At 31.9% G+C, this 13,416-nt stretch overlaps 1 protein-coding gene across 2 annotated transcripts in view; it reads right to left on the bottom strand.

Annotated features, from left to right (window-relative positions):
* Positions 1-13,416, bottom strand: part of LOC128986471 (uncharacterized) — a 210,040-nt gene that overhangs the window by 189,069 nt on the left and 7,555 nt on the right. The window lies entirely within an intron of this gene.

The following is a 13,416-nucleotide window of genomic DNA, read 5'->3' as shown; positions in this document are numbered from 1 at the left end:
AATAGCCTGCTTCCATTTTTGGAACTTGTGAAACATTCACAGCATCTTTACTATCTGTACCTTCCATCAAATTGCTAAGTTTCTGTTTCTTAGCATTCCAAACACCATTCTCTGATTCTAAAAATTCATAATTATTATCATCTTGTACAAATTTACCATCTTCTTTTCGTATTAAAGTCTGTCGTAAAGTGGGCACATCATTTAAACTTTCACCCTTTTCTACATTAATAATTTTCCGTTTCTTAGCATTCCAAACACCATTCTCTGATTCTAAAAATTCATAATTTTTATTGTCTTGTACAAATGTACCACCATCTGTTCGTATTAAAGTCTGTTGTAAAGTGGGCACATCATCTAAACTTTCACTCTTTTCCACATTAGTAATTTTCTGTTTTTTAGCATTCCACTTTTTATTCTTAGATTCTAAAAACTCATATTTAGTTTCACCTTGTAAAAAGACATCACCTTTTCTAGTTAATGTCTGTCCCAAAGTTGATACATCATCTACAAACTCCCCATCTTTAACATTACCAATTTTACGGTTTAAACAATTCCAACTATCATCTTGTAAATTTAAAGTAGGTTCACTACTAGCCCTGGGTTCTGCAGGCTTATTATATGGATTATATAAACGATAAAATTTATCTATAAACATATTTTTATTTAATAAATAATTCCACTTTCTCTTAATTCCTCAATAATGGAATCTATTTCATTATCCACTCCTGAGTTACCGGCTTGACGACTTAGCCAAAGAAGTCTTAACCTATCTACAAGCTCAACTCAATTACGCTCAATTACTCAACTCAATTTGTTATTGTACGCTGGGCTGAGATTGTACAATGTGCTTCCGCCATGCTATAAGTCATTAAGCAAAACCAAATTTAAAGATACAATAGATAATTTTCTTATTGACAAGGCTTTTTACTTAATTGAAGATTTTTACAGAACTACAATTTAGAAATTTTTTTTTTAAGTGTTTAATTTTAAGTTAAAAGTTTTAATGTTAAATATTTTATGTATGGATTTAATTTTGACAATGCACCTATTCTAAATGTTATGACATGTATGGAATGTTTTGTGCAAATAAAGTCTATGTCTATGTCTATGTCTATGTCTCATTAGGATCATCCCAATAAATATAGTCTATTTTATTACCAGTCACTTGTCTCAAACCTTCACCAACAGATTTAAATAGAGGTTTAATTATATTAAGATATTTAGTATGTCTATTACTTGAAATTGGTGCACCATCTTTGTAACTCTTTAAATGTCCATTTGTAGCTTCTAAAATCTCTTTATAATTTTGCAAATCAGCCTGAGTATAGTTCTCAGGTTCTTTTAAAGTTAACAATTCCCATAAACCTTTTGTCCCCTTGTAGGTTTTATTTGCAACTGTAACATCATCATTGGCAATATCAACTTCCTTATTTCCAATAAAAAATTTATTTGCTTCTCGTCTAATACCATATGTAGTGTCTGTCATACTACTTTTACTGAGGTAATTTCCTAAATAGTCTGATGCTAAAAGACCAAAATCTAATTTCTGTGGAGTGGATGGTTGTAATGGTTGTAATGGCTGTAATCTTGGTATCATTGATATTCTAGATGGAGTCATTGGGAGTATCTCCATTTGAGGCCTCTCTGTTTTACCAATATATGTGATTTTTTTTAATTCTTGTAATGGCTCTATTAAAGGTTGGAATGTTTGGAACCTCTCTTCAGCCTCTAGAAACTTGCCACGTTTTAAAGCTCTATATTTCTCTCGTATTTGATTTCCAGAGTCAACCAATTCTTGTTGAATGTTTTTCATCTTTTATTTACATTTTATTTATCTCATTTGACAAAGGATTGTACTCAAACACTTTATCATGTATTATCAAACAATATGCAGATGTATTTGCTGGCACATTTTCTGCAGTTTCAATCTCTAATTTAATATCAACAATTCCTTCCTTCACTGTTTCGTTCTGTCTAGAACAGTCTATTACAATTAGTGGATATTTCTTTATAAACTCAGCTCTACTAATCATAGGATCTGGGATAGTATTATAGTAAGTCTCTCAAAACCTCATAAACATCTCATAAGCTTTAGAGACATCTCCATTTTCAAAGTCGAGATTTAAATCACTATAAGGATAATATTCAGAGTTTAGAAATACTTTGAGATTTTTTAATTTACAGTGATCAAATTCATCAGTTCTTTTTCGTGCACTATTATCCCTAGCTGTTTGGAAACCAAATATAATATACCTAGGCTTCTCCAAACTTGAAGATGTCTTTACTGACCATGTATGTCTTGTAGTATTGGGATATGATGGAAGTTCATGCAGCTCTAAACTTCTAAATGCAATTTGCAAATTTTTATTTTGCAATAACATCTTTTGTAATTGTAACTTCTCTCCATCTGATGGTATCACATGTGGCATTACCCATTGAATTGAGTTAAGTGTAATTTTGGGAATCGTATCAGCAGTGCCACTGGCTGGAGCACTAGTGGTTGTTAATATACAATTCAAATCATTTTTCGATCTTTTCAACACCAATTCTTGTTTGACATTTACTAATACCTTATTAAAATCCTCAAATACACCCATTAACAGCTCTAATGGTAAACATGTACTAAACTTGCCACCTTTATGGAACTCTTTTAAATTCGTGTCAGAATCAAATGCTACATTTGACAATTTAGTTGTTTTATTGTAAGAGCTCAATATTTTCATAAGACTAGAAATTCCTGGGTTTCTTACAATATCTATTTCTTTACCTGCGACTTCGTATCTAATTTCATCAAATAAGAACGCAAATGCATTATTTATCAAATGACCTTTATCATGATTCTCAATTTCTCCCTTAATATACAGATAACTCCTACATGGCAGAGTTAGCAAATCTTGATTATTAATACATATTCGAATTTCATCAGAATTATTTATTGCTAAAGTATTGTGAGGAACATAGGAGTGATTTGTAATTTTAACCACACTATCGTCGAATTGGGATTTCCCTGTAACGTCTAGAAAATCTTCCATTTTTATTAATAGAAAATTTTAACTTTAGTCCTATTGATTTTAGGAACCTAGCATTTTGTACACTTATAGATAAATTCTTATAAATTCTCATATCTTTTTTATATGACAAGTAATTGTAGTTTCTTCTCCGTTAAAGTCAATTGCCTTGTCGTGCTGATCGGCAAATGTAATACTGACAACATCTAAACTTCTCTTATTTACAGGAAAATATATAATATTTCTTGGAACTTCAATAATTTTGTAGCCAGGAGGAGCTTCTGGATAAAAGCTATGTATGGTGTGTGATTTGTTTCCGTTTAAATAGGACCCGTTTGCAATATTACATTTTACTCTAATCACATTTACATTATTAATGTTTATTTTATTTGTAGATTCAAACTGAACACCAGGAGTAGAAACACCTTTAAATCCCAATAAAACAGACCCTAAACATGGTTTTGTAAAATCAAACACGTGGCTAGAAAGTAATGTTGCTTTCATAGTTTTATTATTAGCTGTAAGGAAAAAGTCTGGGATTTGCTTTTGAATTTCCTTTGCAAGCTCAACCCCCTCATATGTTCCTTCGGAAATTTCTATTGTAACTGGAGTATTGTGGTCATAATAGAAAACATCATCACCTTCACTAATGGTTAATTTTTTGCCTTTAAGTTGATTTAATTTTGGAATAAGCCCTTTGAATAAAAGTTTGGATTTAGTATTAATTAATGCTTCTCCATTTTTATCTATTATAACTTTAAGTTTACCATTTAATAACTGGTTTAAATCAGCAACTAAGATCTCTCCTTTTGGTAATGTTATTTTCTCTACTTTGTAATATGTTAAAGTATTTAGAGGTTTTTTAACATTAAATATAGAATTATAACTTTGAAAATCTACTAATCCAATTACATAATCATCATTTAATTCAATGGAAGGAAAGAACACTGACTTTAGCTCTGGCTCTGTACCCGAAAATGTTATGGTAAATGAATCCATTTTTATAAAGAAATATTTTTTATGAATGATAAACATAAAATTCCACAAATAGAACTATTTAAATCTTGTATTTGATCGGTTGTATAGAATATTTTATATCCCTCAAAATATTTAATTACTTCTTTTGGAGGTTGGATTCCAAATGGGTCAAAATAAATTACAATATCTTTATTTTTACGATAAGCTGTCCAATGTGTGCCAGATGAACTGTCTAAATTAACTATTCCGCACTCTTTTACTCTTGGTGTTAGATTTTTTAGCTCGTTTTTTAGGTACACCCCCCGGAAGTGAGGCACGTCTTTTGCGGCCTCTAACAGCTGGTAGTTGTCCATCTTTTTTATTAAATTTTAATCCCATTCCCATTTTTGCTTTTGCCTTCATCAAATTTGTCACCGCATAAGCTGCAGCTCTTTCAGCAAGACTTGCGTCCTTGGCAGTTACTCTAGTCCAAGCTAAGTCTGCTAATCTCATGTCTGCTTTGTTCCGAGCAGCGGTATTGGGATTATTCATGTAGAATATGTCATGCTCTTTACAGTAAGAGTCTAGTTTATTTTTTGGAGGTACATTTTTAGCTAAATTCTCACGAATATTCGTTCCAGGTCCACAGTATTGATATGTGGGTATTTTCAAATTAAATGGAAGGTTATTTATAAGAGTATTCAATAACCCTCGACCCCTGTAAGGCTTTAGGAATAAACCTTTGCCCTTTTTACATGTTTTCTTCTTATCATTTTTTACCATTTTTATTATATAAAAAATGTCTTTTATTCAACAAAAACATAAATTTAAAATAGTACATAGTAAGGAAAATATACCAATGAAGTTGGGTCTATTTCCTACCAATATTCGATGTGTTATTTGTGGTCCAAGTGGAAGTGGGAAGACGGTTGTAATTTACAATTTAATTGTAAGAAAGGAAGGATTAAAATTTACAAACTTATATTTAATATCCAAATCGTTAGAACAAGAAAAATATAAAAAAATAATTGAAATATTTAATTTGTGTGACGAAGTGAAATTACACACGTTTACTGACTGTGAAATCACACCAAATGATGTAAAATCACAGTCAGTTGTTGTATTTGATGACATAAATAGTCCAAATATTACACAATTTTTCTCAATGGGTCGACATAAAAATATTAACTGTTTTTACTTGTGTCAATCTTACAGCAAAGTACACAAACATTTACGTGATAATGTAAATTTCCTGATATTATTTAAACAAGATGATTTAAATTTAAAACATGTATATCACAATCATGTTGGTAATAACTTTTCATTTGACCAATTTAAAAATCTCTGCCACCAATGTTGGGATAAAACTAAATATGCCTTTTTCGTAATAGACAAAGAAAGGTCAAAGAATAATGGCAAATATAGATTTATGTTTGACCAATTCTATCAAGAGGATGGTAAGGGTAAATAAACAAAAGATTTTTTTTAACATTTGTATTTATTTTATATCTACACATTTTGAACATCAATTTTATAATGACCAAGAGCAAGAGTGTTGATCCCATCTTCTAGAATAAACCTCTTGTCATCGTCAAATGATAGTACTTTCTTGTTCATGGTTAAGGTCTGAAGATGATGATTTGTAGATTTAATTCTTGTCACATTCTCATAGTAATCTTGCCCAGTTGCAAGACAGTTAAAATAATGATGATGTCTTAGGAGATGTTTAACTGTGGCACCATCAGCTCCTTTAGCTTTCTTCACCTCTAAAGCTTGCTTGTCTTCTTCATATAACCATTTTAGAGGAATGTAAGAATATAACTTTGGTCTTAAACCACAATATTCATACATAATATGACCACCTAATTCATCTTTAAACTTTCCAGTGACTTTTTTATTTTTATCAGAGTATAAGAAATGGTCTTTACTATATCCAGAGGTATCAAAATAGTGTAAGTCACATTCTATTTCCTTGTAAAAGTCCTCTGTAACTATAGCATACATTAATGAATCTGTATCTGTCATTAGAAATCTTTTATTCTTAAATTTTGACATATAATTATAGTGGAAATCATACATTATTACTTTACTAATATCCAAAATGGTCATTCCTAAATATATTGGTTTATTAAACTTTACAACTAATTTATTTAAATGTATAGCATGTAAATTGTTATCAAACTTTTTACTACAGTCAAACCTTGGATTAGTGACATATTTTGTTAATAGTGACTCATCCTTGAGATATATATCACGAAACTTGCGTTGATTCATGATTGTTCGACCAAAGAGACTATTATTTAACAATTTATAAAAGTCTTTTTCGAAATCGGTTTTAGCACATTTGCGTTTTTCAATATTAAAATTAATATAGGGCGCAAGCCATTTAGACTGTCTAAATTTTAAAATTCTATGGTATTTTGTTACAATCAAACCCAATTCCTCATATTTTTGTAATGCTTTATAATGTAAAATATATTTAGTTTTGTCATTTAAATTTGGCATTAATTTGCCATTCATTTTCTCTGGTGCTAATGGATAGTCATTATGTAAATCATGTAAGCTTTTATCATATTTTAAATCAACTTCTAAAATGTATCCAAACTCATCATTTTGATTATATTTGTAGTCTATCTCATTCGACCAACTGAATCCATCCATAGGTAGCGGCTCGCACATCGCTGTTGAGTATAGCGAGTTACAATCTAAATATATTAAATAGACACTCTCTTGATTGGGATCATAGTGTTCACCCATATATCTATTATTTGCTTTAGCGTAACGTGTAGAAATCATACTGACTCCTCCTCGAATCGCACTTTCTATGAACAAATGCATGTCAATATCTTTGAATAATTGTAATTTTATTCCTGTCATTCTAAGACAGGCCTCCCATGTAAGTCCAGGAAGTGAATACATATGTACAGGGTCAAGTTTGTAATCTTTTAAACACAGGTCTCTAAATGTCTCAAACACATCAGCCAGTAGCAATACATCTGTTTTAAGATATAAATCATGATATTCTTGTAAATTATTTATATTAAAATGGGTCCATACATTTTTAGCATGTTCATATTCATTGGGAGAGATATGTTCTTTAGTTATAGAAGTGTAAAATGTTTCAATTGGGGGTAGAGACTCTGCAAACTTATCTGGTCCCGTCATATATTCATACGGATATACACCTTTACGTTGTAGTAGTGGATTTTGTATGAATCTAAATGTGTTCAAATTGGAAGCCAATTTATATAATGGAAGGGACAGAAAGTTGTATGAATCTAAAAATACTAAATCATCTACAGAGAATGATATATATTTTTCCATATCTTTAGCTATACAATTTAATTTACGTTTATTAAACTTTCCCAAATGTTGCATTATTAAATGTCCATCGTAATTTTTCAAGTTATGGAAGATTACTGGGATTTTCTTTGTTACTTTATAGTTTAAATTACAATCATTGTGGGCAGCTCCACGGTATTGGCCAGATGAATGGCAATGATCTTTCACCCTATTAAAATATAGGGGCTTTTCACAAATGTGACAGTGTGTTGAGTTTTGGAAAGATACCTCTTGCTCAGGAGTCATTACTAGGGGAATATATATTGCCATTTGATTTTTAATATAATCATAAGTCTGAAATAATCTTTCAAAAAACACATCCATAACATTTGCACCACTGTACAACTCTTCAGAAATAATTTTTGAATCTTTTACTACGACAAATGCAAATCCAGATGGAGTATGTATATAAGAATTTATAAAGCATTCAAAATCTGCATAAATCACAAATGGGGCTTTTAGTTGATATTTATGATTTTTAAATTGTAATGTATCTCGTTTCGACATTTCCACTCTTTGGGCATCAAAGTTTTTACAATATGTTATGTGACGTTCTAATTTATCATTGGTGTAAAAATGTTGCAAACACAACTTGCAAAAATGCTTCTTATTGTTATGTTTTGTAGACCGTAGCATTAACCTATCAAAATCACGAATTAAACAATAATGTGATTTACGACCTTCTTGTAATAATAATAAATCTATATGGATATTACTATTTAGTTTAGTTGTTCTTAATGGATATATTAATGTCTGGTCTTCAACTCCAAATACATTGACACTTATATTATTCTGTCTTTCAAATTTATCTATATCAGATATTTTTACGGGATATTTTATATTTGTCATATTTAACTGTATTTCATAGGGTGCATAATTAGAGACTCTATTAGCATGTTCATTAGAGTTCCTTGGATATAAAGCTGCTAAAATTGACCAAAGGAAGCATTTATTGTCAAAATTTCTTATATTTAGAACTGCATGTTTTGATTTAATACTCTCTGGTGTGGGGATATATGACTTTGGAGTTAGAGGCTTATACTTGTAAACATGCAGCTGCCAATACTTAGTATGGTCATATATCCAACCACTACCTTGGGCTTGATATTTGTGAATTGATGCATCAATCTTTAAAAGAGCATTTTCAATTTGAGACTTTAAATCTCGCTTCTCAATAGTTAAGATAGTAAGGCTTCTAAAATCTGCTATACATTCTTTCTCATAAAGTAATTTACCATTTTGATCCATTGAATATTTTATAAATTTGATTCTCCTAACTAAAGTCCATTTTATCGGCAGAGGACAAGACTTGAGAGTATTTTCAAGTTCAGCTCTAATTGATTCACCAACAAATTTTATCATTGTGTATGGACAATTATTGCAAGAATTGATATGTCTTCTAAAATGTCCAACAACATTTTTCTTACAAAAATTGCAACTCTTGTGACTTTGTAATATGTGTGATTTTAGAGCCATGTTATTATCACAGATTAAATCACAAACCTTGCACAGTTTCACATTCATTTTATGAATTACCTTGTAGTGGCGAATCAGGTTACTTTTGGTGGAGAGCGACACGGAGCAGTGTTGACATGACGGCTTCATGTTTAGGATTGAGGACTCGGGCTGATGTCACCTTTATTTATAGATTTTTCGAAAATTTCAAAAAATTTTAACCAGAAATTGTAAAATTTTCAAAATTTTTAACTAAAAATTAAGAAGTTTTTACATAAATTTTAAAATTTTTAACTAGAAATTACTTCAATGGGAGGTCACCCACTCAACACTTAATCAATATTTGCCACTAGAGACGAGAAGACTGACCATGAGTCGAGAGTGATAAGCCTGACCATGGGTCGGGAGCGCGCCATGAGCCGGGAGCGCGCCCGAGTTCGCGTACAAACCTCGCTCGATTTTGTGAATGGGTGTGTATTTGAAATAGTAATGAAGTTGTACAATGGTATTGAACAATTATATAGGGGTGTACAGGCTGAGAGCAGGATTTTTAAAAAAGTGGCCAAAAAATGATCCCATGTTATTTCTTATGGGAAAACGTGCCCCAAGTGGGGTCATATTCTTCTATTGTCACTACTTACAACTAAACATTCCAGTCTCATGTTTTAGAGTGAACATTAACGAGGTTGGATTGAACCACCGATAGAGTCTAAATTAAAGAGTAAATTAAGGATCTCTGTCGAATAAGCGAACTTTTTAAGCACGCCATATTTAAAGTACCGTAATCTAGTTTTAAACTATTGGCATATTTTATGCCACCTAAAAAATATACTTCTGATGAAAGAGATTATAGAATTTTACAGTGGACCTTTAATTTAGTTCAATTAACTAGGTTAAAAAAAAAAAAAAAAAAAAAAAAAAAAAAAAAAAAAACTATTTACGGCTGATCTATATTGATGGAATGTCAACATCAGTATACAGAAGTCGATGCTTCTACTCAAGGGAGTTCAGAGATAAAATGTGTGAGGTAAAATACCTTGTAATCGACCAATCTTGAAACAATAAAAATATCAACATTCATTTCTATTATACTGTGGTTCTATATGGTTAGTGCGAAATGAAGTAAATAAAAATGTATATAACCATGAACTGAAACATAGATAAGTGAAGATAAACCAAAGTTACTAGTGTGAGATGAATTAAAAGTAGAACTAACGCAATAAGAAGAGTCCAAAGAAACAATTTAAGCAATGTTCAAAGCCACAAAACACTGTCGGGGTCGGCGTTGTTGGCGCCGGGGCTGTCTAAAACTAGGACAATGGTCTCGTTGTTACCACTTTGTCGCTAGTGCATACTGCCTAAACACTGCCGATGTCTGGATAATTGTTACTGATCGGAGAAAAATTGGGATACGCGTCTTTTTGGTACCACCATGCAAATCCCATACATACAACATACAACTCAAGCGCCAAAAACAATAATTATCCTTCACTTTGTCTTAAAAATAAAAATCAGAAACGTGGCTTTTAAGATGAATCCACCAAGTACAGAAGTTAAAAATTATCCTGCTCGAAAAATTCTATAAAACCCATTTCTTTTCTTCTAGAATGTTTAACATACATTTTTAGAAAAAAGTTTTTCTATTCTTTATGATTTTGTTCAAAGTATCGACAAGTTTTTTGTCAGAACCTCTGTGTTATACAAGGACGTAGGACTGGAATCTCAAGGTTTTCGGCACAGGTCAGCAATAACAGTTACTGTAGTTCCTAATTATAATATCGAGTGTGAGGGAGCGGCGGGGTCGCGGGAGTGGCTACTTTCACAAGGATATAAATATTGGGATAAAACTACAGAATAGCCATCGCTTCAAGATCACTGGGATTTATAGTCGTAAAATGTGAAACTATACACAGGTGCGTATTGTTTACAATACAGTATAACGAAGATTGTGGGCATTTATAAGTAATTCGTCCACAAGTATCTAGGGTCGATTAGTAGCTAACATTACTTGTTGAGTAAAGCCAAAGCATTGAAGATGTAGAATTTTTCGTTTTATTCCAAAAGTCACAGAGAGATGTAATTTCAAAGGACGTCTGCAGCAAACGCTGTCACATTCCTTGGATACATTTCAAACTGACGTAGTGCGGGAGTGATGCGTTCACCACAAAACCGCCACTTTCTATGTTTTTGGTACACTATAATCACTTATTAATGTTTATGGTAAATGATAATCTTGATAAACAAACATCCCAGATATGTCTCAATTTACATTTTTCATGTTTAAATTAAGTTAGGTTACATTTTATGACGAAGACACAGTCGACACTACAGGGCGAGTACTTCTGGCCTTCAGACGACGATGTGCACCTTTGCTGAATGAGTTGACAGCTTAACTGTCTTCAGCACACTCACTCGTTACTGATTAACATCAGCTGGTTCTTTAGTGATAATCATTGATTTTAATCCAAATTATAAAGGAGAGTTATGTCCAGTTTCGAACCATTAAACAGAGCTTGACTTGTCTCAGGACTAAGATAAAGTGTTATCGAATCAGCAAGGTTCTAATCACATGGCTAGCCTGTGAACAAACACTACATCCACTCAGACATATGACTCATAAATTATGCATTTTATTTTTAACTAACAGATTCTCACAACTCTAACTTTTAGAACCATGAAAACTCATCTAGGCCTACAACAGTCGTTGGGGATATAGAAAAAGGAGCAGTACAAAGAATATTAATTATTTAGGTAGGGTAAACACAAAAGAAAAATCAACTTGGTAACTTGTGAAAAGACATTGTAAGAAAATGTTCCTCTGCATAACATGGGAACTATTTTGACTAGGTAAAACTTGTTAACACGTACTTAAAAGGTTGTATAAAATGTTTGGTGGGATAAATAGCTATGATCTAAACTTTTCTGTTAGCCACACACAACATCGTATCCTCAAATTTTGCTCGCATTAGTGTTTTGCAGTGGTTGGAAAGGGAAACATTTTATAACGTTTTGAATACTAAACAAACAAATATTTTTTTCAAATTTGTATTATATACTTTAATGTTACCCTGTCTTAAGGTGCGTTAGCTGTTTTATTTTACTGTCACTACTTTACAAATAAATGATATACTAAAAAAAAAAATAGACCGGTATATGATTTCTAATATAAACAGATAATACCCCCGCCGCAGCAAACCTGCCGACTAAGCGAATTTCCATTTGTCTGAATTGATTTTCAATTAAATATATTTTAATAACATTAGGGGTAACGAGTACCTAGGTTTGCTGCTACAAGGAAACTAATAAAGTGTGTTTTAGTAAAATATTGATAGCTTAGTACAAAATAAATAAATTTGCCAAGTTTGATCAAAATATATCCATAAACAAGCAAACTACAACATTTGACAATATTTTCCATAAGAATAACATGGGAATTTTAAATTTACAATTTTTTTAATTTTCTCTGTTACTAATAACCGAACAAAAATACTTTTATATACTAAATGATTTGTTTTTTTAAGCTCTTTAAAAAGGTCTAAAGAGAAATTGGGAAATTTTGTGTTTTGAGGGTCAAAAGTGAGAAAAACCAATTTTTACCCCATAAAACCCCCCGTAAAGCCCCGTTCCCATGGTCCGATCATGCTGGTTCGCGAACTCATTCAAGTTTATCCCGATTTACACCCTTAAACCAAATTTCATCAAAATCGGACAAAAATTACTCAAGTTATCGCGATCACGGACGTATATATATATATATATAAATCTATATATATATATAAAAATTTGAACGAATGGTGTTTTTGGCCTCTGGGGACATAAAAATGAAAAAGTAAATCGGTCCCGGGTCTAGGTCTTACCGTGCCACCTACGGTAATAGCTACTTCCCTATAGGGAAATTCGCTAAAAAAAGAGGATATGAGTAGTTTTCAGTCATTGAATTGTTTGTAATGCAGACGTTAGAATACAAATTGAGATTCCAATGTGTTTAAACAGCTCATTTGCTTTGGCGAATATTGGGAGTACACAACGAGTTCATTGTAGCAGATAATGCGATAGAATACAAATTAGCGTCGGGACTTTCATATTGTGATATTCAATGAGTGATGATGTTTACGTTTGCTGGGATTGATACTGATAGCAGTTTGTGGTGTGATTTTCGACAGTTCGACGGTTAAACTACATATGCTTGTTTAGATATAGTCACTGTTCAGTGCCTACACACTTCGGATACGCGGTGAACAATGAGTTGATAATGTGATACGATACATTGAGTGATAATGTTTACGTTTGATACAGGTGATAAGCAGTTTGTGATGTGATTGTCACAGCTGTTCAGGTACAGTTGCTAGTCTGATCACAAAGTCACTTATCACTAACGCCTCGGATGTAGGTGTAAATGATTTTATTCTTGCAGATAATGCGATAAAATACTAACAGATTACACAGCACGATATCCTATGTTGACGTTTTTAACGAGTGGTAAGCAGTTACACTCTTTTCAGGTGGTAGTGGTAGTGTAGTACTGTATTGTAGCCTTTGCCTTTTATCACAGTACCTTCACACTTCGAATTCTAAGTAAACAATGAACATCAAACAGTTCTCAACTGATCACCGATAACCTACATGTATTCATGTGCTGTAAACACAACCTAGT

The sequence above is a fragment of the Macrosteles quadrilineatus genome, unplaced genomic scaffold (genome assembly GCF_028750875.1).
Source record: "Macrosteles quadrilineatus isolate MER2022 unplaced genomic scaffold, UCM_ALF_1.0 Scaffold_2__2_contigs__length_208266976, whole genome shotgun sequence".
NCBI lineage: Eukaryota > Metazoa > Arthropoda > Insecta > Hemiptera > Cicadellidae > Macrosteles > Macrosteles quadrilineatus.
The sequence above is the reverse complement of the archived record's forward strand: the minus strand, read 5'-3'. Positions and strand labels throughout refer to the sequence as shown.